This window comes from Benincasa hispida, unplaced genomic scaffold, assembly GCF_027475165.1.
Source record: "Benincasa hispida cultivar pf3 unplaced genomic scaffold, pf3_genome.v1.1 HicScf856, whole genome shotgun sequence".
NCBI classification, from domain to species: Eukaryota; Viridiplantae; Streptophyta; class Magnoliopsida; order Cucurbitales; family Cucurbitaceae; genus Benincasa; species Benincasa hispida.
Window position 1 is genome coordinate 1 of NW_028326994.1, and position 27,028 is coordinate 27,028.

Genomic DNA, 27,028 nt, shown 5'->3' on the forward strand with positions numbered 1-27,028 from the left:
AAGGTAAAAATATTTTTATAAAATTTGTGAGAAAAAAGAACATATAAAACAAAAAAAATGAAGGCCACATTTGATAATCATTTTGATTTTTGATTTTTGATTTTTGAAAATTAAATTAATCTTACAACAATAGTTCTACCCATAAGTTTTTAGGATTTGTTCTTCTCCTTCTACCAATATTTTAAAAATCCAAACTAAGTTTTGAAAACATAAAAAAGTGGTCTCCAAAAACATAGTTTTGTTTGTATAATCTAACTAGAAATTTAAAGTATTTCTTTAAGAAATGTGAAAAACATAATTCAAAAATGGAGAGAATATAATTTAGAAAAAGTAGAAAACTAAAAAAACAAAATTGTAACTAAATAGGACCGAAATTGTATAAAAAAAATTACTTTGAAGATCTAATTAAGATTTAGAAACATATAAAAGAGTATACCCCTATTAAAAAAAATAATAAATAAATAAACAAAATAAACTAGCCTTCTCAATGCAAAAGAGTTATCAAGATAAAAGTTTAAATGCATGAACAAACTTATTTTTAGAGATAAAAAGTGAAAAACTAGATCACTATCAAATAACTTGTCAAAATAATAAATTTTATGGAACTATATATAACCTCGCTAGAGATACGATGAAGAGTACAAAGTGGAGGCTCGATCACAACATTGGATGTCAAAGTTGCATCCGAATGTACCAAACGCCCTTCAACTATTCCCTATACGAGTACACAATAATAGTTATTCATCACAAAAGTAAAATTATACCAAATAGAAAGAAATAAAAAAGGTAAAACCAAAAATTTAATTTGAGTGTATAATGTATAAATGTTGTATATTTTTACCCGATGTGCATTATCGCTAATTTGATCAGTAATTGTGATAATACTCTCAATAACAGAGATGTAATTGGGGAGATCAATTTTAGTAGTATCGTCGTCGCGATGTTTGGCATAAATGTGACCGGTGACGAGGTCGTCGGAGTAATGTCTCATGCTCGACTCCTCCTTGAGGTTGGCTGATTGCTTAGAATGCAGCAATGGCACAGATGCAGTGGTGGGTGTCTTGAGTGAAGTGGCCATGGTTTGGGTGTAGAGAGAAGAAGTATGAAAAGAGAAAAGATTGAATAGGTTTGGTTGTGTTGGGAATTGGAAATTGTTAGGCATTATTTATACACATAGAAATCTTCAAAGAAGATATAGAAAAGCAAAGGAGTGTGAAAGGACAATAATGTATTCTTCTTGTCTTAAAGAAAAGAATGTGAAGTTCTAGATTTGTGCTTTAATTAAACACATGTCCATCTTACTTCTTTGTTGTCTCAATGTCTATACGTCTTTTTCCTTTTCTTTTGTTCCGTTTTCTTTATTTGAAGTTAAAAAAATATTTTTGTTCCAAAGTAATAATTTAGCTCGAAAATTTTGATTTCTAATAATTTAGTCTCTGTTCATTCAATTTTTAACAATTTAGTCATTGATCTTTAGTATGTAATAATTTAAGGTCCTATTTAGTAACCAATTGGTTTTTTATTTTTGAAAATTGAACCTATAGACACTACTTTCACCTCCAAATTTTTTCATTTGTTATCTACTTTTTACTAATACTTTAAAAACTAAGCAAAAATTTGAAAACTAAAAAAAAAAAGAAGCTTTTAAATTTTGTTTTCGTTTTGGGAATTTGGTTAAGAATTCAACCATTGTACTTAAAAAAAATATATGCAAATTCTTATAAGAAATGGGGAGGAACAAAAACTAAAAACAAAAAATGAAATAGTTACTAAACGAGACCTTAGTTGTTGTCTTTTCAATTTTGTAATCATTTAGTCCATAAACGCAAAAATTTATTAAAATTATTTGTCTAATTTTTATTATTTTATGATGTAGATTTTGTAATTTATAAAAATATTGACTATACAAGAAATCTCAATAAAATCTTAATTAAGACTGATTTCAAGGACTAAATTGTTATAAAATTTAAAATACAAAAAATATATTGTTACACAATAAAGCTCAGAGACTAAATTATTACAAAATTGAAGATAATATACTAAATTTTATTTTTACGAAAGTTTAAGCCCTATTTGATAACCATTTTCTTTTTTGTTTTTATTTTTGAAAATTAAGCATATGGACACTACTTTCACCTCCAAATTTTTTCATTGATTATCTACTTTTCATCGATGTTTTAAACAACGAGGCTAAATTTTGAGAACTAAAAATATAGCTTTTAAAATGTTATCTTTGTTTTTGAAATTTAATTAAGAATTCATCAATTGTACTTAAAAAGATTCAAATCATTATAAAAAAAAATAAATAAATAAAATTGACTTAATTTTAAAAAACAAACCTAAACAATCAAATCATTACCAAACCAACCTTATAAACTTAAAAGTGTAACCACTATTCTATGAACTGAGACAAATATGCTTCCCAATTATTAAAATCCAAAAGCCATGTTTTTGGGTTTTGACGTTTTGTTTAGTTTTTGTTTTTTGTTTTTTTGTTTTTTCCTTTTTTCCTTTTAATATAACGTCACAATCACGAAAGGGAGAGAGTGAAATTCAACCATTAAATCTTTAGGAAAATGGATATTTTAACCATTAACTATGTTAACTTGGATTATGTTAGGTCTAGTTTCAAAAGTACAATATTTTTGTTATTAAAAATTAAGCTTATTTACAAGTAATCGCTGTAGTTGGTTTTTCATTTCTTAAAAATACTTATGGTTTTTTTTTTTTTCATATCTCAAAATTTTTAGAAGAAAATAAATCTATTGATAAAGTTTGAATATTTTCCATAGAATTATAAACTTACTTTTTGACCTTAGGAGATGTTGCTAGTCCCTGGATGCCTCAATCATTGAGTTCTCATTTGTTATTTGATTTATATATTTATGATTTTTTCACCTACAGTTTTTCATTTTTATAATTTAACATTTTGTAGGAGTGAGATTCAAACTTTTAAATTTTTAATTTAGATAATAATATTTTAATCAATGGAGTTGTGTTTAGGTTGACTATTTTCATATATCTTGAAGCTATATAGGTTTCCATAAAATTCTAACACTAGTTCATGATCCAACGGTTTATGCATATTAGGTCAAATCCATAACCAAATAAGGACAATTTATTACTTAGTGTTGAAAGAAACTCTCCAAAGAACAATAGTCCTATATCTCAAAATATGGTTCAAAAAGCTTCTAAATACAATCCTTAGGAGGTGTTTCGTCTATTGGTTTCATAAGTCGATATTAAATAACTTAAATTCAATAATGCTTACTATTAAATTTGCACATTATCAAGAAACTTCACTTTACCATCTTTCTCTTATAAAGATTTATTGATGAATGTCATTTTGCAACTTTGTATCCAAAACACATTTTTTAATTCCAACATATTAATTCGAGACTTTGGAACCAACTCAACGCTCTAAATACCGTCTTAATGAAACACTATTAATCTAAAATTAACATGTAATCTAATATTAACTAAATTATACAAATAATCTAATTATTCTCCTACATCAAATTTGACTTGATACCTAAACCCGTTGCATTAGCTCGTGAAATTATATTTGAATGTCAAGTGTATATATAAGAATTAGAAGTGAGCATTAATTTCTAGCTAGTTAAGACGACTTTGTGGATTTTCTAATTCCAATACGTTTGAGAATAACTTTGAAATTGTTAGATTCATTTTTCAATCATATTTAAAATCGGTTGTTATTTCAAAATAGATTTGATATTTAACTTTACACTTTTAAATGTAGTTTTTATATCATCAAAATTGATTTTAAATACTTAAAAACATGTTTTAGAGTGATTTTAAACATGATAAAAAAAATATTAAAATTACTTCCAAACATGCTTTCATGTACAAAATCTAGTAGAACCAATGAAATTGTACTTATAATTTACGGATTTGTGAATCATAATATTAAGATTAGTCCCTGTTCCTAATGTTCAAAATCAACGGAAAATAACAAGACCTCCATTTTATAAATATATTGATGAAAATATTGATAAAATACCAGTATCGATAAAAATTAAAAATAAATAATATTTAACTTCATCAATTAATAGTTTACACTTTTTATATTTTTATTTATTATATCACATTAATGATATTTTATTGTTTATTTTTTTTTTTATGTTTTATCGTAAATCAATTGATATTTAGAAAAAGAAAAATTATAAGATTTGGTGAGGTCTTTCTAAAATTCTATATGATATTGAATTTATTAACATCTAAAAATATTGAAGTAAAATGTCGACAAAAAAAATAACAATAATAATAATAATACGTTGATTGTATCGCATTTCTTTAAAATGATTCTGGAACAACCGTCTTTTTCGACTGTCGAGAAAGGTGGAATGATAATATGGAAAATCAGAAAATTTTGTGGCATAAAACTGACAGCTAGCAAAGAGAATGAAGAATTATTGCTAACTTTAATTCGTTATGTAAAGTGAATCTTCAAAATTACAACAAAGAATAAAGAGGAAACAGACAAAATCTTGAAGAATAGATTAAAGGAACTATATTTAAAAAATAAAATATAAAACTTCACCCATGATATATAAATGAAAAGTATGTGCTTCCTCTTTGGTGGATCTTGCATAATAAAATAAAATATTTATTGATTGATAGTGGTAAATATTATATTTATTCTTTGTTTAGTTTTGATATAGAGTTATTTTCGTTGGATTAGTTTAATTTTGGTGGTCTAATCTAAGTTTTAGCAATATTGTGTTATGTTTTAATTTCAAAACTGATTTTGTTGGTATATCTTAAACGTATTAATTTTGTCTAAGTAATATATCAAATATAAAGTATATTAATTAATATGTTCTATTTTAAAAGTTTTTATATAATTCTAATGGGATATATAGGTTCGATTTTTTTTTCTTGTGAAAATGAAATGTAAATCATATTTAATTTAGTATATCAATTGTATGACAAATATTTCATGTTTAATATATAAACTGGTTGATATATCTAATTTAGAGGAAAACAAATATATCAATAATATTGTTGATATACCAAATATATAAAGGGGTATTGTTGTTATGTTGGCTATTTTGTCTAGGGCAATTTATTTTGTAGCATGTCGTTACGATTGTCAAGAACATCTTGGTTGTTTGAACCATCTTTCTCTAGAGAGTACTTTTTCCTTCTTTATTGCAGATCCTCTGAAGATACTTTTTGTTTCAGGTCCGTGAACAATGATTTTCCCTTACAAAATTGTTCCCTTGTGAAATATATATATAGTCGCGAGGACAAACAAAAAAAAACCAAAACTTTGAAAGTTAAGACACAATTTTTGGTAACCTAGTTCAACAATATATCATCTACGTCTACTCAGGAAAGATATTTTTACTAATATGAAGTCAAGTAATTACAACATTGTATTTATCTGCAAGAATCGAAAATTTTAGTGATACACGAATAACTTAACTCGATGAATAAGCATTTAGGCTCCCCCTAAGTGTGAGTCTCTCTCTCAATGAGATTTAGGCTCCACCTAAGTATAAGAATATTAGTAAGCAATCACTTTGGCTCCTCCTAAGTGTGAGACTCCATCTCAACCATAATCTTTCCACTTTTAGTGAAGACCACTTCACTTGGATAAATTTAGCTCCCCTAAGCTTGGGAACCCCTTCTCAAACAATGATGTCTTAAGCTCCCCCTAATATCAAGACAACAATCTCACAAAGCAAGCTTCAAAATCGATCTAGATCATAATCTTAAGATCTACAAGAATTCTGAATCATAATCACAATGATTTACATACAACCATAATGTTCGCCCACCACAAAAATTGAGAAGATTTAAATAAAATACTCAAAGCTGCAACCTTAGTAAGACTACAACTTACTCTTAAATAAGCATAGTGAAGAAATTAAAGGACCCTATTCAAAATCTACAGAGCATAGAAAGGAAAATATCCAAGAGTAATAAAATCGCAGAATATATCAGCAGATGAAAAAAATAATTTACAGGATTAGCATTATGAAAGACATACTGTGAGACAATTTATGAGACAACCAACAAGATAACTCTTACAATAGAGACCAAAAAGACAAGTGTGTACCTCAATGTGAGGTTGTGGCTATTATTGTATACTATGTTGCATGTTCTTATCTTTATCAGGTGAAGAATAAGTTATAGTATTGGCTTTGTACTTAAAGGAATCTAAGTTCTAGCCTATAGAGAATTCTCAGTCTTAGGGGGACCCTAAACAACTTTGTTTCAAAGTATGTTTCAAACAAGAAGATGAAAAAAGTAATAAAGCAATGCGAGAGAGAGCCTCAAGTTTAGAGGGGAAGCTAAACTCTTCATTAGGAGTGAGTTATTTAAGAGTCTCTGTACAAGTTGTTTATTAAATAAATACTTCATTATAATCGCTTAACTCGAATGAGTGAATTTTTTTCATCGGGCACACTGCCCCAAAACGTAGGTGTGCATGATTGTTCCGAATTGGGTTACCAATCTTTGGATTTTTGTCTTTCTATTACAGTTTAATTTATTGTCCTTTACATTGTTTGTAACTTTGTATTTGACTTGCAGAGTCATATATTAGATTCATCTAAATTTCATGAAGTATATCTATAGAATACTTAGAATATAACATGGGTATTTCAATATATATGATATAAATTCATTTCAAATATGGTATAAGTGTATTAATATTTTATCAATACTCATTCAAAATATATAATTCAAATATATCATTAGTGTCTAAATATTATAAACACTCGTTTATAAATCAATTTCAATTAAGTATATATATTATTAGTACATCAATAGTTTATAGACACTTATTCAAAATTTATTTAAAGTTCTATAAATTAGCGTATCAATATTGAATCAAACTCATTTAAAACTAATTTCAAATATATCATTAGTTTATCAATAGAATATATACATATCAACATTTCTTCTTAATAAAATTTCAAGTATAACAGTGGTTTATTACTATTATATCAATATTAACTCAAAATTCATTTCAAATATAACGTTGGTATATTACATTAGTATATCAATGCTTCTTAAAAATACAGTTATTCAAGTATATTAATAATATATCAACACCTATCCCATATTCAATTTTAAGTATAACATTAGTATATTAATAGTTTATTAATATTCATTTAAAATTGTTATCAATAGGGATACATTAAACATTATAAGTTGATTCAAATTAAGACCACCAATTTTACAATATATAAAAGGCAAAAAAAAAAAAAAGGAGAATCTTTATATTTCGATTTTACCATATATTTTTTCAGAATACCTATTTTGTCCTCACAATGAAATCTTCGGGGTGTTTTGTACAGAACCTTTGATGTTCCTTATTTTTCTTTTTTTCATTCAATTTTATGTTCATCTTTTATCCTAAAATTTAAAAAATTTTGAAACCTTATATCTCTTCATTTTAAAACCTTGGGAGCGAAAAACTACTTTATAAAATGATAAATTACAAATCAAATCATCTCCAATAAAACACACCTTGAGACCCTTGCTAAAAAAGGTAATCACCAATTTAGTGTTCTCTTATGCAAGTCTACTTGTATCTAAAGGGGTAGTCCATCTCTTCTAATAAACGAAGTAATCACCAACTTTTTGCATTTGCTTTCTCCTTTTCCTTTTTCTTCATTTAATTTTACATTCCCATTTTAACTCTAAATTTTTTTAAGCCTTGTATCTTTCCATTTTGAGACATTTTGAGTGAAAAAACTATCTCTTTATAAAAGGATCAATCAAGACACACTTTTATACAAATCTAAGTATATCTATTCTAATAAACAAGGTAATCACCCATTTTTTATTTTTTTAAGAAATCTTAAAATTTGTGGTGCAATGCCACATATATTTGTGATGATTCATTCTCAAATTTGCTCTCCTTGCAACCCTATGACAAGGTGGTGGTATCCAAAAATATAGACATTGCGATGGAGTCTATCTTACGATACTATTGGCTAAAATATTGTTCTAATTAATTAGATTTGCTAATTAGAATTTTTTGGGCAACAATATGGAAATATTTTTTTCAAAAATTCTTTTCTTCCATATCAAATCATATTGAAGAAAAAAAAGTGAGACTCCCGAGATGAAACAAAGAAGAGAGATAATAGGAAAGAGAGAGATATAGAGAGAAGTTGAGAAAATATTTAGGGAGATATTGTGAAAATTAATTTAATTTTCTGATTTCTTTTATTTTTTCAATCTAATTGTAATTCAATTACTATATTCATTCTCCCCTCTATTTCTCATTCTATAATATGAATTTTCTCCTATTTGTTGTCCACCTAATAAATTTATGGCTATAAGTCAAACAATTTTATTATTGAATTTTTTAATCAAATACAAATGAAAAGATTTTGTGCAGGAATTACAAAAAAAAAAAATAATAATAATAATAATTTAACATAAAACAAACTCATTTTTTATATAAGAACAAAATCCACTTTGAAAAATAGGGAAATATTATAAATAAGAAAAAAAAACAATAATATTTACACTTTATAGCAAAAATAAATTCCAATTTCCTTTTTTTTTAAATGACCAAAAATACTCTTCTTTCTCGCCTATTTTCCTTTTTTTGAATTTTCATTTGCCACACTCGCTCATTGAACTCTGTTTCTCGTCGATGCCATGATTTTCCTCCTTGCCATTCTCAAATTATAAACAACGTATTGATGTTCTTATCCGCTTATTCTCCTTATTGACACCATGATTTTCCTACTCGCCGATTTTCCTTTTTCTTCAAATTTGATTTGCTGCGTTCGTTGAACTCTGTTCTTCTTTCTTCCTCGTCGAATGCCTTGATCTTCTTCCTCGCTGAATGCTATTTTTCCTTCTTCCTCGTCGAACACCATGATCTTCTTTCTCGCCGATCTTCTTTATTGAAATAATTCCTCAACCACGGTACGATTTTTTCTTCTATTTTCTATGTTTGTAAGTATACGTTTCTTCATCGAATTCGTTACAGTACTGGTGGATTTTTATTATCTGCATTGCGTTTATGTGATAAATGTTTGTGGATGAATTGTTTATGGATGTTTCAGGTTAGAATTCTCGTTTTAAGGCTTTCTTTAAATTTAACAAAGTTAAACGATCGGATAGCTTTTGTTATGTGATCATATAGAGTTTATTACATGATCACATAACATTTACTAAACGATCGTATAGCTAATGCTATGCGATCTCGTTTAGTAAATGTTATGTGATCATGTAATAAACTCTATATGATCACATAACAAAAGCTATCCGATCGTTTAACTTTGTTAAATTTAAAGAAAGCCTTAAAACGAGAATTCTAACCTGAAACATCCATAAACAATTCATCCACAAACATTTATCACATAAACGCAATGCAGATAATAAAAATCCACCAGTACTGTAACGAATTCGATGAAGAAACGTATACTTACAAACATAGAAAATAGAAGAAAAAATCGTACCGTGGTTGAGGAATTATTTCAATAAAGAAGATCGGCGAGAAAGAAGATCATGGTGTTCGACGAGGAAGAAGGAAAAATAGCATTCAGCGAGGAAGAAGATCAAGGCATTCGACGAGGAAGAAAGAAGAACAGAGTTCAACGAACGCAGCAAATCAAATTTGAAGAAAAAGGAAAATCGGCGAGTAGGAAAATCATGGTGTCAATAAGGAGAATAAGCGGATAAGAACATCAATACGTTGTTTATAATTTGAGAATGGCAAGGAGGAAAATCATGGCATCGACGAGAAACAGAGTTCAATGAGCGAGTGTGGCAAATGAAAATTCAAAAAAAGGAAAATAGGCGAGAAAGAAGAGTATTTTTGGTCATTTAAAAAAAAAGGAAATTGGAATTTATTTTTGCTATAAAGTGTAAATATTATTGTTTTTTTTTCTTATTTATAATATTTCCCTATTTTTCAAAGTGGATTTTGTTCTTATATAAAAAATGAGTTTGTTTTATGTTAAATTATTATTATTATTATTTTTTTTTTTTGTAATTCCTGCACAAAATCTTTTCATTGTATTTGATTAAAAAATTCAATAATAAATTTTTGACTGTATAGCCATAAATTTATTAGGTGGACAACAAATAGGAGAAAATTCATATTATAGAATGAGAAATAGAGGGGAGAATGAATATAGTAATTGAATTACAATTAGATGTTGAAAAAATAAAAGAAATCAGAAAATTAAATTAATTTTCACAATATCTCCCTAAATATTTTCTCAACTTCTCTCTATATCTCTCTCTTTCCTATTATCTCTCTCTCTTTTTTCATCTCGAGTCTCACTTTTTTTTCTTCATATGATTTGATATGGAAGAAAAGAATTTTTGAAAAAAATATTTCCATATTGTTGCCCAAAAAATTCTAATTAGCAAATCTAATTAATTAGAACAATATTTTAGCCAATAGTATCGTAAGATAGACTCCATCGCAATGTCTATATTTTTGGATACCACCACCTTGTCATAGGGTTGCAAGGAGAGCAAATTTGAGAATGAATCATCACAAATATATGTGGCATTGCACCACAAATTTTAAGATTTCTTAAAAAAATAAAAAATGGGTGATTACCTTGTTTATTAGAATAGATATACTTAGATTTGTATAAAAGTGTGTCTTGATTGATCCTTTTATAAAGAGATAGTTTTTTCACTCAAAATGTCTCAAAATGGAAAGATACAAGGCTTAAAAAAATTTAGAGTTAAAATGGGAATGTAAAATTAAATGAAGAAAAAGGAAAAGGAGAAAGCAAATGCAAAAAGTTGGTGATTACTTCGTTTATTAGAAGAGATGGACTACCCCTTTAGATACAAGTAGACTTGCATAAGAGAACACTAAATTGGTGATTACCTTTTTTAGCAAGGGTCTCAAGGTGTGTTTTATTGGAGATGATTTGATTTGTAATTTATCATTTTATAAAGTAGTTTTTCGCTCCCAAGGTTTTAAAATGAAGAGATATAAGGTTTCAAAATTTTTTAAATTTTAGGATAAAAGATGAACATAAAATTGAATGAAAAAAAGAAAAATAAGGAACATCAAAGGTTCTGTACAAAACACCCCGAAGATTTCATTGTGAGGACAAAATAGGTATTCTGAAAAAATATATGGTAAAATCGAAATATAAAGATTCTCCTTTTTTTTTTTTTTGCCTTTTATATATTGTAAAATTGGTGGTCTTAATTTGAATCAACTTATAATGTTTAATGTATCCCTATTGATAACAATTTTAAATGAATATTAATAAACTATTAATATACTAATGTTATACTTAAAATTGAATATGGGATAGGTGTTGATATATTATTAATATACTTGAATAACTGTATTTTTAAGAAGCATTGATATACTAATGTAATATACCAACGTTATATTTGAAATGAATTTTGAGTTAATATTGATATAATAGTAATAAACCACTGTTATACTTGAAATTTTATTAAGAAGAAATGTTGATATGTATATATTCTATTGATAAACTAATGATATATTTGAAATTAGTTTTAAATGAGTTTGATTCAATATTGATACGCTAATTTATAGAACTTTAAATAAATTTTGAATAAGTGTCTATAAACTATTGATGTACTAATAATATATATACTTAATTGAAATTGATTTATAAACGAGTGTTTATAATATTTAGACACTAATGATATATTTGAATTATATATTTTGAATGAGTTATTGATAAATATTAAACACTTATAACCATATTTGAAATGAATTTATATCATATATATTGAAATACCCATGTTATATTCTAAGTATTCTATAGATATACTTCATGAAATTTAGATGAATCTAATATATGACTCTGCAAGTCAAATACAAAGTTACAAACAAATGTAACGGACAATAAATTAAAATGTAAGAATAAGACAAAAATCCAAAGATTGGTAACCCATTTTTTTTTAACAGTCATGCAACCTACGTTTTAACCCAAAATTTATGAAAAAATTCTACTCATTCGAGTTAAGCGGATTATAATGATGTATTTATTAAATTAAACAACTTGTACAGGATCTTAAATAACTCATCCTAATGAAGAGTTTTTTAGCTTCCCCTCTAAACTTGAGGCTCTCTCTCGCATTGCTTTATTACTTTTTTCATCTTCTTGTTTGAAAACATACTTTGAAACAAGTTTGTTTAGGGTCCCCTAAAGACTGAGGAATTCTCTATAGGCTTGAAACTTAGATTCCTTTAAGTACAAAGGCAATACTATAATTTAATTCTTCCCTGATAAAGATAAGAACATGCAGACATAAGTATACAATAATAGCCACAACCTCACATTGAGGTACACACTTGTCTTTTTGGTCTCTATTGTAAGAGTTAATCTTGTGGTTTGTCTCATAAATTGTCTCACAGATGTCTTTTCATAATGTAATCTGTAAAATTATTTTTTTCATCTGCTGATATATTCTGCGATTTTATTACTCTCTCTTGGATATTTCCTTTTCTATGGCTCTGTAGATTTTTGATAGGGTCTTTAATTTCTTCACTGATTGTTATTTAAGAGTAGTAAGTTGTAGTCTTACTAAGGTTGCAGCTTTGAGTATTTTATTTAAATTTCTCAATTTTTGTGGTGGGCGAACATTATGGTTGTATGTAAATCATTGTGATTATGATTCAGATTCTTTGTTGTTGATCTTAAGATTATATCTAGATCGATTTTGAAGCTTGCTTTGTGAGATTGTTGTCTTGATATTTGTGAGATTGTTGTCTTGATATTAGGGGGAGCTTAAGACATCATTGTTTGAGAAGGGGTTCCCAAGCTTAGGGGAGCTAAATTTATCCAAGTGAAGTGGTCTTCACTAAAAGTGGAAAGATTATGGTTGAGATGGAGTCTCACACTTAGGAGGAGCCAAAGTGATTGCTTACTAATATTCTTATACTTAGGTGGAGCCTAAATCTCATTGAGAGAGAGACTCACACTTAGGGGGAGCCTAAATGCTTATTCATCGAGTTAAGTTATTCGTGTATCACTAAAATTTTCGATTCTTGCAGATAAATACAATGTTGTAATTACTTGACTTCATATTAGTAAAAATATCTTTCCTGAGTAGACGTAGATGATATATTGTTGAACTAGGTTACCAAAAATTGTGTCTTAACTTTCAAAGTTTTGGTTTTTTTTTGTTTGTCCTCGCGACTATATATATATTTCACAAGGGAACAATTTTGTAAGGGAAAATCATTGTTCACGGACCTGAAACAAAAAGTATCTTCAGAGGATCTGCAATAAAGAAGGAAAAAGTACTCTCTAGAGAAAGATGGTTCAAACAACCAAGATGTTCTTGACAATCGTAACGACATGCTACAAAATAAATTGCCCTAGACAAAATAGCCAACATAACAACAATACCCCTTTATATATTTGGTATATCAACAATATTATTGATATATTTGTTTTCCTCTAAATTAGATATATCAACCAGTTTATATATTAAACATGAAATATTTGTCATACAATTGATATACTAAATTAAATATGATTTACATTTCATTTTCACAAGAAAAAAAAATCGAACCTATATATCCCATTAGAATTATATAAAAACTTTTAAAATAGAACATATTAATTAATATACTTTATATTTGATATATTACTTAGACAAAATTAATACGTTTAAGATATACCAACAAAATCAGTTTTGAAATTAAAACATAACACAATATTGCTAAAACTTAGATTAGACCACCAAAATTAAACTAATCCAACGAAAATAACTCTATATCAAAACTAAACAAAGAATAAATATAATATTTACCACTATCAATCAATAAATATTTTATTTTATTATGCAAGATCCACCAAAGAGGAAGCACATACTTTTCATTTATATATCATGGGTGAAGTTTTATATTTTATTTTTTAAATATAGTTCCTTTAATCTATTCTTCAAGATTTTGTCTGTTTCCTCTTTATTCTTTGTTGTAATTTTGAAGATTCACTTTACATAACGAATTAAAGTTAGCAATAATTCTTCATTCTCTTTGCTAGCTGTCAGTTTTATGCCACAAAATTTTCTGATTTTCCATATTATCATTCCACCTTTCTCGACAGTCGAAAAAGACGGTTGTTCCAGAATCATTTTAAAGAAATGCGATACAATCAACGTATTATTATTATTATTGTTATTTTTTTTGTCGACATTTTACTTCAATATTTTTAGATGTTAATAAATTCAATATCATATAGAATTTTAGAAAGACCTCACCAAATCTTATAATTTTTCTTTTTCTAAATATCAATTGATTTACGATAAAACATAAAAAAAAAAATAAACAATAAAATATCATTAATGTGATATAATAAATAAAAATATAAAAAGTGTAAACTATTAATTGATGAAGTTAAATATTATTTATTTTTAATTTTTATCGATACTGGTATTTTATCAATATTTTCATCAATATATTTATAAAATGGAGGTCTTGTTATTTTCCGTTGATTTTGAACATTAGGAACAGGGACTAATCTTAATATTATGATTCACAAATCCGTAAATTATAAGTACAATTTCATTGGTTCTACTAGATTTTGTACATGAAAGCATGTTTGGAAGTAATTTTAATATTTTTTTTATCATGTTTAAAATCACTCTAAAACATGTTTTTAAGTATTTAAAATCAATTTTGATGATATAAAAACTACATTTAAAAGTGTAAAGTTAAATATCAAATCTATTTTGAAATAACAACCGATTTTAAATATGATTGAAAAATGAATCTAACAATTTCAAAGTTATTCTCAAACGTATTGGAATTAGAAAATCCACAAAGTCGTCTTAACTAGCTAGAAATTAATGCTCACTTCTAATTCTTATATATACACTTGACATTCAAATATAATTTCACGAGCTAATGCAACGGGTTTAGGTATCAAGTCAAATTTGATGTAGGAGAATAATTAGATTATTTGTATAATTTAGTTAATATTAGATTACATGTTAATTTTAGATTAATAGTGTTTCATTAAGACGGTATTTAGAGCGTTGAGTTGGTTCCAAAGTCTCGAATTAATATGTTGGAATTAAAAAATGTGTTTTGGATACAAAGTTGCAAAATGACATTCATCAATAAATCTTTATAAGAGAAAGATGGTAAAGTGAAGTTTCTTGATAATGTGCAAATTTAATAGTAAGCATTATTGAATTTAAGTTATTTAATATCGACTTATGAAACCAATAGACGAAACACCTCCTAAGGATTGTATTTAGAAGCTTTTTGAACCATATTTTGAGATATAGGACTATTGTTCTTTGGAGAGTTTCTTTCAACACTAAGTAATAAATTGTCCTTATTTGGTTATGGATTTGACCTAATATGCATAAACCGTTGGATCATGAACTAGTGTTAGAATTTTATGGAAACCTATATAGCTTCAAGATATATGAAAATAGTCAACCTAAACACAACTCCATTGATTAAAATATTATTATCTAAATTAAAAATTTAAAAGTTTGAATCTCACTCCTACAAAATGTTAAATTATAAAAATGAAAAACTGTAGGTGAAAAAATCATAAATATATAAATCAAATAACAAATGAGAACTCAATGATTGAGGCATCCAGGGACTAGCAACATCTCCTAAGGTCAAAAAGTAAGTTTATAATTCTATGGAAAATATTCAAACTTTATCAATAGATTTATTTTCTTCTAAAAATTTTGAGATATGAAAAAAAAAAAAACCATAAGTATTTTTAAGAAATGAAAAACCAACTACAGCGATTACTTGTAAATAAGCTTAATTTTTAATAACAAAAATATTGTACTTTTGAAACTAGACCTAACATAATCCAAGTTAACATAGTTAATGGTTAAAATATCCATTTTCCTAAAGATTTAATGGTTGAATTTCACTCTCTCCCTTTCGTGATTGTGACGTTATATTAAAAGGAAAAAAGGAAAAAACAAAAAAACAAAAAACAAAAACTAAACAAAAACAATCAAAACCAAAAACAGCTTTTGGATTTTAATAATTGGGAAGCATATTTGTCTCAGTTCATAGAATAGGGTTACCACTTTTAAGTTTATAGGTTGGTTTGAGTAATGATTTGATTGTTAGGTTTGTTTTTAAAATTAAGTCAATCTTATTTATTTATTTTTTTTTTTAATGATTTGAATCTCTTTTTAAAGTCAATTGATGAATTCTTAATTAAATTTCAAAAAAAACAATGATAACATTTTAAAAGCATATATTTTTTAGTTCTCACAAATTTAGGCCTCGTAGTTAAAACATCGATGATTGAAAAAGTAGATAAATCAGAATGAAAAAATTTGGAGATGTAGTGTGTCCATATGCTTAATTTTCAAAAATAAAAAACAAAAAAGGAAATTGGTTATATCAAATAGGGCTTAAACTTTCGTAAAAATAAAATTTAGTATATTATCTTCAATTTTGTAATAACTTTGTAAGATAAATTTAGTCTCTGAGCTTTTTGCTCGTTTTTATATTTTTGTATTTTAAATTTTATAAACAAATTTAGTCCTTGAAATCAGTCTTAATTATTAAGATTTTATTGTAGATTTTTGTTAGTCAATACTTTTTATAAATTACAAAATCTTAATCATACATTAATAAAAATTAGACAAATTAATTTTAATTAAATTTTTGGTTTATGGGACTAAATGATTACTACAAAATTGAAAAGACAACAACTAAGGTCTCGTTTAGTAACTATTTATTTTTTGTTTTTAGTTTTTGTTCCTCCCCATTTCTTATTTTTATAAGAATTTGCATATATTTTTTTTAAGTACAATGGTTGAATTCCTTTAACCAAATTCCCAAAACGAAAACAAAAATTTAAAAGTTTCTTTTTTTTTTTTAGTTTTCAAATTTTTTGCTTAGTTTTTAAAGTATTAGTAAAATGTAGATAACAAATGAAAAAATTTGGAGGTGAAAGTGGGTATATTGGTTAAATTTTCAAAAATAAAAACCAATTGAGTTACTAAATAGGACCCTTAAAATTATTAAAATACTTAAAGATCAATGACTAAATTGTTAAAAAAATTTGAATACAAATTTGAATGTACAGAGACTAAAATATTATAGAAATCAAAATTTTCGAGCTAAATTATTACTTGGAACAAAAATATTTTTTTAAAACAATCACAAGAAAACGGAAACAAAAGAAGATAGAAAGAAAAGGAAAAAGACGTATAGACATTGAGACAACAAAGAAGTAAGATGGACATGTGTTTAATTAAAGCACAAATCTAGAACTTCACACATTCTTTGCTTTAAGACAAGAAGATTACATTATTGTCTTTTTGTTACACTCCTTTGCTGTTCTATATCGTCTTTGATGGATTTCTATGTGTATAAATAATGCCTAACAATTTTCCAATTCCAACACAACCAAACCTATTCAATCTTTTCTTCCCTTTTTCATACTTCTTCTCTCTACACCCAAACCATGGCCACTTCACTCAAGACACCCCACCACTGCATCTGTTGCCCATTTGCTGCATTCTAAGCAAGCAGCCCCCCCCCGCCCCCCCAAACCTCAAGAGAAGGGAGTACGAGCATGAGACATTACTCCGACGACCTCGTCACCGGTCACATTTATGCCAAACATGCGAGACAGCGATACTACCTAAAATTGATCTCCCAATTTACATCTCTGTTATTGAGAGTATTATCACAATTCTGATCAAATTAGCGATAATGCACATCGGGTAAAAATATAATGGTAAAAAATATACAACATTTATACATTCATACACTCAAATTAAATTTTGGTTTTACATTTTTTATTCTTCTCTATTTTGGTATAATTTTACTTATGTGATGACATTAAAACTATTATTGTGTACTCGTATAGGGAATAGTTGAAGGGCGTTTGGTACATTCGGATGCAACTTTGACATCCAATGTTGTGATCGAGCCTCCCTTTGTACTCTTCATCGTATCTCTAGCGAGGTTATATATATATAGTTCCATTAATAAATTTTATCTATTTTGACAAGGTTATTTGGTTAGTGATCTGTTTTCACGTTTTATCTCTAAAAAATTACGTTTGTTCATGCATTTAAACTTTTATATCTTGATATCTACTTTTGCATTGAGAAGGCTTGTTTATTTTGTTTTATTTATTTATTATTTTTTTTAATAGGGGTATACTCTTTTATTGTTTCTAAATCTTATTAGATCTTCAAACTTTGTAATTTTTTTATACAACATCTCGGTCCTATTTAGTTACAATTTTGTTTTTTTAGTTTTCTACTTTTTCTAAATTATATTCTCTCCATTTTTGGAATTAGGGTTTTCACATTTTCTTAAAGAAATACTTTAAATTTCTAGTTAGATTATACAAACAAAACTATGTTTTTGGAGACCACTTTTTTATGTTTTCAAAACTTAGTTTGGATTTTTAAAATATTGGTAGAAGGAGAAGAACAAATCCTAAAAACTTATGGGTAGAACTATTGTTGTAAGATTAATTTAATTTTCAAAAATCAAAAATCAAAAATCAAAATGATTATCAAATGTGGCCTTCATTTTTTTTGTTTTATATGTTCTTTTTTCTCACAAATTTTATAAAAGTATTTTTACCTTTCTTAAAATAACATTTGGATCTTTAGTTAAATTCTAAAAAAGAAAAAAATAAGTTTTGAAGAACCACATTTTTTAGTTTTAATTTCAAATTTTGGCTTTGTTTTATTAAAAAACATGTAGATCTAAAACCTATTCATAGAACTATTATTTGTAAGCCTTTCTTTTTTTAAAATAAAACAAAATATGACTATTTGGTAATAATTTCGTTTTTTATTTTTAAAAATTAAGTCTATTTCATCCGATTTGCATCTTTGCCAAGTACAATGGTTGAAATATTATCCAAATTCCAAAGACAAAATCAAAATTTTAAAAGCTATTGTTTTTTAGTTTTCAAATTTTAGATTGGTTTTTTAAAACATGATAAAAGTATAAACAAATAAAGAAAGTTTTGAGGTGAATTTAGGTTATTAGACTTAGTTTTCAAAAATAAAGAACAAAAAACGAAAATGGTTATCAAACGAGGGAACCGACATTATCCAAATAGGCTTTATAATTAACCAAAACGGTTTTCAAAAACAACATTGGAATGAAACATTGTCAATAAAATGTGAAAAAGTTACATAAATATATATTATATTCTAAAAAGAAGTTAATTTATTTTCTTCTGATCCCATTTTTATACATGCAATTGAAAGTTGAAATATTATGTCTCAGTTGTCATGTAAGGCTCCGGGGATAGAAAAGCACACGGAGACCACACTCGAAAATCTTTGAAATATTGGCAAATTATCCATGGGAAGCCAAGGCAGCTCCACTTTGTTAAGCTTTTGCAATGATTATGCGAGATTTTGTGGCATCTCTACCATTACTCCCATGTTGATCCATTGGCTAAATCTTTGGCAATTATCAAGCGAGTAGCTACTTTGAAAAAGCACTTAGACTCACTTCGATATCGACAAGTGCTTCTCAACCCCAAAAGTCTCATTCAAACTGACTTACCAAGCAATCAAAATTATAGGAATGAGATTAGAGAATCTCAATAAATATGATGATCAAGGAAAACTTCACTGGAGGTTACGGAACTTCCTGAGTTACCATCTGCTCTTCGCCAAATCCCATTGATTACTTATTGGGCCATACACACTATTGTTGCTTCAAGGATTGAGCTCTCCACATATCTCAGTGAAAATGAGTAAGTACTTTATCCATACCTTTAAAAAATCTCTTTTTTTCTTTTTAATATTATGTCACATTTGCAATAGTTGTGATCCAACCACATTTTTACAAACTAGGGTGATCAGAAACAATCCAACAAACTAAGTTGATTGGCCGAAATGTGCTAAACCAAATTTCGGTAGATCGGTATTTGGTTTCGTTCATTTGGAGTTGACTCAAACCGACTGACCAAGTGTTTAGAAAGATTTAGAATGAAAATAAGTAACGAGCAAATTATGTCTTTTCATACCAAAATTTGAAATGTTGGAATTGAAATGTTGGTTTTCTCGGTTAATTTCAGCCCAAAACTTTCCTTGAATTTTCAATAATCATTTTAAAACTAAACAAAATTTTCCAAACCACGACTCAGAAGTAGTTATTTACTTTATTAATGTTGGATAAGAAGCTTTTGAAGATTGGAGGTAATTTGAATGATAGATTTAAGAAAGAGGTCTACTTGTATTATTATCATTCTAACTCTTTTTGGCTTGATAGATCAAAATATCTTCATATCATTTTTATTGTATATCATTTATACTAGTTGGCACACCACCCCTCGATTTCATGGCTAAGATTTTGCCAATAAAGACATGATCTAGAGTTATAAATGACTTTCTAAAATATTCTTTCAATACACGTTTTTCTTTTCATTAATACTCCAAATTTCTACTTACATATCAACCAATCAGTATCTCTTAAAAAAGATTTCCCGGGGATATTATAGTATTTAATACTTCTAGAGACCGGGCTTCTGTTTGGACCGGATCCCAATACTTATTATCAAAGATCAAACTTACATTTCAACGGTATATTCATTCATAGTAATACTGATGTTTTTCAGGAATCAGCCACAGAGATACTTGAATGAATTGTCTGAAAAAATGGCCATTTGTACTATGCCGTACTACTTGAGAAGCATCTGATGCCATCCGGTGAACAACATGGTCTAATACTAATCTCACTTTGTTACTTATATTGTATCGTTAATATCTTATTGGAATTACCCTGTAAAAATAACATTATAAATTGAGGTTAATGTTCATTTTTTTTTTATGGCAGAGGAGGTTAATCTCTATCGGTGGTTGGTTGACCACATTGAACATTATCAAACTAGACATTACAATTGGTCATTCCCAAGCGTGCTTAGCGGCAAAACCTGAAACCAAACCCCTTATTGATGGCTCTACTTTAAAAGAGGTTTCTTCTATTTCATACCTTATTATTGGCTTGTTCTCAAATATACTATTATAATAATGTGACATATATTCATTTTCATATATGAAATGTATTTAAATAATGGTAGTGTTAAAGTATTGATATAATTAAACTTATTGTAACTCTGTGAAACTAAAATCCTGGGTTGGGATGAGATCGTCACTTAAGTTGATGTTGGTGTACTAAATCTTCTATTTTTTTTATAACTATGAAGCAACTTCTATACCTCTTAATTGAAAAACTTTCCTCTTGTCTTTCCATTAGACGTTCCATTTTTCTATTGGTGAGCTCTCCACTAGCTTCTACTTCGTACTTACTCATCTACTCTTCGATTATTGGCAATGAATTACTTTTTTTATTTGGAGTGACGAGAGAGCTAAGAATATTTCAACCATACACTTATTGATTCCTTCTTTCGTTAGTTTCTTGTTAAGAAAAAATGGTAGATTTATTTTGCTATTAGAATAGTAGGATTGTATTAGCTCCAATAACCTTAGTTGCTCATCCGATTAAACTTTGGGGTTAATTGATGATTCAACTTAGGTAACTTGGTGCAAATTCGTGGGTTTTTGCAGGTTAGTGTTCACGAAAGTTTGTCGGGAAAGAACGTGATATTGGTAATTTCTGGTTTGGATATCTCCAATGATGATATCACGGCTCTTCATCAAGTTTACAATGAATTGAAAACTAGAGACAGTAGACATGAGATAGTTTGGATTCCAATTTTCCCGGAGCCTTATCAAGAAGAAGATCGCAAGAGATATGATTATTTGCGTTCAACTATGAAATGGTATTCAATACAATTTACTACAAAGATAACTGGCATGAGATATATTGAAGAAAAATGGCAACTTAGAGAGGATCCATTAGTTGTGGTACTAAACCCACAATCTAAGGTGGTATTCACAAATGCAATTCATCTAATTCGAGTTTGGGGGATTGAAGCAATTGATTTCACACAAGATAGAGCCAAGACTTTATTACGAAAAAATTGGCCCGATTCAACTCTCACCAAATTCACTCACCAACCAAGACTACAAAATTGGGTATGTAGACATTTTGTATTTCCTTCCTAATTAAATTATAATAAAATACATCTTATCTATACTCTTTCACAGATCAAGCAAGAGAAAAACATACTATTCTATGGAGGAAAGGAACCATTGTGGATACAACAATTTGAAGAGAGAGTAGAAATCTTGAGAAATGATCCTTTGATAATGGATGGTGGTTCATTTGAGATTGTACGTATTGGAAAGGATGCAACAGGAGAGGATGATCCAGCACTCATGGCTCGTTTTTGGACAGCACAATGGGGCTATTTTGTAGTAAAGAGCCAATTGATAGGTTCAAGTGCAAGTGAAACAACAGAAGACATCTTAAGACTGATATCATACCAAAACGAAGATGGTTGGGTTGTTCTAAGTGTAGGCTCAGCCCCAGTATTAGTTGGTCGTGGGATTTTGATATTGAAATTACTCGACGAATTTCCAAAATGGAAGCAAAGTTTGAGGTTAAAGGCCTTCCCTGATGTCTTTAGAGACTACTTCAATGAATTGGCTCTCAAAAATCATCAATGTGATCGAGTAATTCTTCCTGGATTCAGTGGATGGATTCCTATGATTGTGAATTGTCCTGAATGTCCTCGTTTCATGGAGACTGGTATCAGCTTCAAGTGCTGCCATGGAGGTACTCATATGTGAAGAGGATTGATTGAAGCTGCTGGAACTCATATACATCTCTTTTTTTATGTTACACTATTATACTATACTACTACTAAATGGATATTGTACCATTTGACTTTATATTATAATCGAGTCCATTAGGTCTCGTTGTTATCAGTGATGAGCGTTTGTATGAATTTATGTTATTTATGATATAATGATCATCAGATCTTTCCTTAATTTCGACTCAAGTATGTTAATTTATTGACGAGAACATAGAAGCTGGTAACCCAGTTCGATGAAATACATATATATTTAAAGGGCATTATGTCCAAGAAAAATAAATCCACTAATGTAAAATAAAAGAATTATTTAACGTTTTGTTACTTATCTCTTGTTAATCAAAACAATAACAGTGACACCATGTCAAACTTGGATCCTGTGAAAAAACAATTAGTCTCCCCTTTAATTTATCAAACCTTCCTCTCACTTTATCTTAGGATACCCAATACATAAATACATTAGATAGATGATCTTAGGCTCCCCCTACGTGTGAGACTCTAACTCTTCACAAGTTTATCTTTCTTTTATCAAGTGATACTACAACAAATAAATCACATACAATAGCAGGCCAAAAAACGGTATTGTAGACTTTCGATAGTGTTTTTGAAGACGCTATCCTAGACGATGTTATGGAAAGTCTAATACTTTTGATGGTGTTTTTATCTGCTATAACATGTATTCTATAAAAAGTCTATTTTTTATTGTAGAAGTATCATGACTATGGAATTATTTTATTATAGCGTTAACAAAAAACGCTACGTTTTCGCTTTACTAGCGATTTTAATAGCATAAAAAATGCTATCAAAAAATATTTTATAGCATTTTTATAGCATAAAAAGACATCATAGAATGGCTTTCTATAGGATTTTTTTAAGCATGTTTGTTACATTTTCAACAAGAGTTATTGGAAAGCCTATTACCTTCATAGCTTTTGCAATGTTATAACAAAAGATTTATAAAAAGTTCGTTTTCAATTTTCCCACAATTTTATGTCAAGGGTATTATAGATGCCCTTAGTGTATTGGATTTTCTCTTATTTTTCTTCAACATTATAAAAAACATATATATATTTGTAATATTTGTACTAAAGTATTAGTCCAAGTGAGAGATTGTTAGGGAGTAGGCGGACAATGGGGGTTAATGTAAGTCTCTAGTGTCCTAAAAACTCGCAGTTCGTAAATGGTGTTAATGTTACAAACATATTCTATTTATCAAAGTATTATTGAGTTTTTTCATTCAATAAAATGGTATTGATATTGCAATATGTTATAAAAATCTAATAAACAAATCCACGGCTATAATATGACTACTTTAAATTTATGTAGAGACATAAATGTGGATTAGGTTTTAGTATATAGTGAAAATGGTCTATACGTAAATTGATGAGATTGGGTACCTCATCTTAGTAACATTATTAGATGCGGCCCACTTTGTATACTGATACAAATGATGTGATCCCAAAATCGATCATGTGGAAACATGTGAGTAGAGGCATCCTATGCAAAGATTGTTTGCATAAGACTGGACCTTGAAATAGTCACTTTTCTTTATAACGACCGTTTACTGTTAAAATTGACCATTTCAAATTTGATGACCTAGAGTAACTTTATCTTAATCCTAAGCTAACTATGAACTCCTGTTTATTCGACATTATCCTTTGATCTGCATAAGTGAGAGTAGTCCAATAACACTGCTCAATAATCCTTCCATTTTGGGGATATGAAATGATAGATAGCTAGGGACATAGTTCAGCAAGATAGAATTCACTCCTATCCAATTTAGGATTAGCAGAAATGTTGTTCTTTTAAGTACTGATTCCTGATCTTGAACAACGGGGCCCCGTCTTCTCATGATCAATAGGGATATGGTTTATTAGTTGAACTATAAACCAATTGTTCAATGGAGTTTCATTGGGAGCTTAAGGAATAAGATGTATTTTAAGAGATAAAACAGTAATTTTGACCTAGCTGTAAATACGGACAATCTGTGAAGGACCGACTTACTGATTATGGTTAAAGTGGACAGAAATATATTTACAGTGAGGAGAATGCAACGATCGAGCTATAGTGGTTTGTCTCGATACTTAATGAATATTGATTAACTCGGCCCAATGAGTTTAGCCAATTAATCTGAAATCGTTGGAGCTAATGATCTGCAGATCCATAAGGTTCCTCTACAAGGTCGTAAAATTATATCGTGGATTAATGAATTGAGTGGCTTTGAAACGTTCAAAATCGAAATTAAGATTTTTAAATTTGAAGTGTTCAAATTCAATTTAGGGTTTGATAAATTATACTCGATATAGTTTAGTGTTTAATTTATTGAAATTAAACGTAATTGGAGAGATTAGAATATTTAAATATTGATTTAAATATTGAAATACATGAATAGAATTCATGTATCAATTAGGTGTTTGATTAATTTAATATTTAATATTAAATTATTAAATAATTAATTAAATTTGGCTTTAATTTGAAGTGCCAAATTAAATAATACTTAAGAGAAGGCGAGGCTCCGTTGTTCAAGACTAGGAATCAATACTTAAGAGAACAACCTTTCTGCTAATCCTAAGTCGGATTGGAGTGAATTCCATATTGCTGGACTATGTTCCCAACTATCTATCTTATCTTATCCCAAAATGGAAGGCTTACTGAGCAGTGCTATTGGACTACTCTTATTTATGCAGATCAAAGGATAATGCCGAATAAACAGGAGTTCATAGTTAGCTCAGGATTAAGATCGAGTTACTCTAGGTCATCAAATTTGAAATAGTCAGTTTCAACAGTAGACGGTCTGTTATAAAGAAAGTGACTATTTCAAGGTACGGTTGCATAGGATGTCCCCACTCGTATCCACATGAATGATTAGTATACAAAGTGAGCCGCATCCAATAGTGTTACTAGGATGAGGTACCCAATCAAATCCATATACTTATAGACCATTTTGACTATATTCTAAAACTTGATCCACATTTAGTCTCTACGTAATGTTAAAGTATTCATATTGTAGCTATGGATTTGTTTATTGGATTTCTATAACAGAATGCAATACCAATGACATTTTATTGAATTAAAAAACTCAATAGTACTTTTATTGATAAATTGAATATGTTTCTAACATTGACGAACTGTGAGTTTTAGGACATTTCCAACAATTTAATGTTATAAAAACATTTTATAGCATTACAGAAATATTATGATTTAGTAGGTTTTTTTTTTGTTTTTGTTTTTTTTAATAATACTATATATGTTATGATTGATATTTAATAACATGTTTTACAATAATTAAAAATGATATAAAAACATGTAACATTTTTAATCTTGTCGTGATAGCCAATAATAATCAATTCTTACATAAACAATATAGCCATTTTATAAGAGTGGCAAATTGTTTCAAATGTAATTGTAAAATTAAATGCAATGCACATTTAACGGAACCAAGTGGATTTACATGAAAAGAAACTTTCAAGAGTCCAAACTTATAATTTATCGCTCACAACTATTCATCTCTCTTGCTTAGCTTCTCTTGAATTGCAACTCTCATTTGTTCCAACCCGAGAGTCGCACAAAAATGCGAATGTTTCAATTCTTCAATGTTCTATTTCAAAGAAAACATAAACCGCCAACAATCCGAAAGTCAAATTCAGCAAATAGTGAAAAAAGAAGCTTTTGTACAAAGAAAATAATAGTCCCCTACTTACAAGACTTACCCATATGAAACAAACATTACTTTCTCTATTTATGTGCTCATATTCTCTCTTTCCTTCAAAATTCTACCGAAAATAATAATAATAATAATAATTCGCACCATTTTTAGTATTGTTGGATGCAATCATCTTCTTGGGGAAAATAAAATTCAAGCAGAGGATTTTCCATTTTGTAGGTGTTTTTGGTCTAGTAAAAGTAAAAAACAAAACTCATAAGAATGACCAAAAGAAGCAAGAAAACATAAAACTCAAGTTAATTAGTACATAATATATGCTTTATTAAATATACACGTTAGATGTCAAATCTTTCAGTTGGTTTTAGAAGACAAAAGATGGAGCATAATATGAGAAAGTTCAAACAAGCGAGTGAAAAACCTTGGTATACTCAAATTATAGTTGGAGTTTAAGTTTCTAAAGGGAAATACAAGAGGAAGTTCAAATTGGGGATGAATTTAGTCAAAAAAAAACAAAGAGAGATAATCTTAAATAACTTCTTTGGAAGGCGAAAAACTTGACAAACACATTGTGACAATCACAAGGCATCTCAACTGAACATCAATAAAAGACAATAAAACAAAGGATTGATTCATTTGATCATAAAATTGAAAACAAACAATACAATACAAATGCAAAGAATGAAGAAGTTTGAAATTACCC

General features: G+C 28.1%; 1 pseudogene across 1 annotated transcript; it reads left to right on the forward strand.

The window, feature by feature from the left end:
- The first annotated feature begins 9,507 nt into the window (after nucleotides 1–9,507).
- LOC120092478 (protein SIEVE ELEMENT OCCLUSION B-like) lies at nucleotides 9,508–22,842 on the forward strand (annotated as a pseudogene). Its single transcript, XR_016527291.1, has 8 exons — nucleotides 9,508–9,656; nucleotides 17,445–17,688; nucleotides 17,835–17,932; nucleotides 19,223–19,700; nucleotides 20,565–20,667; nucleotides 20,783–20,920; nucleotides 21,514–21,984; nucleotides 22,057–22,842. The product of XR_016527291.1 is annotated as a protein SIEVE ELEMENT OCCLUSION B-like (transcript).
- Nucleotides 22,843–27,028: the final 4,186 nt, after the last annotated feature.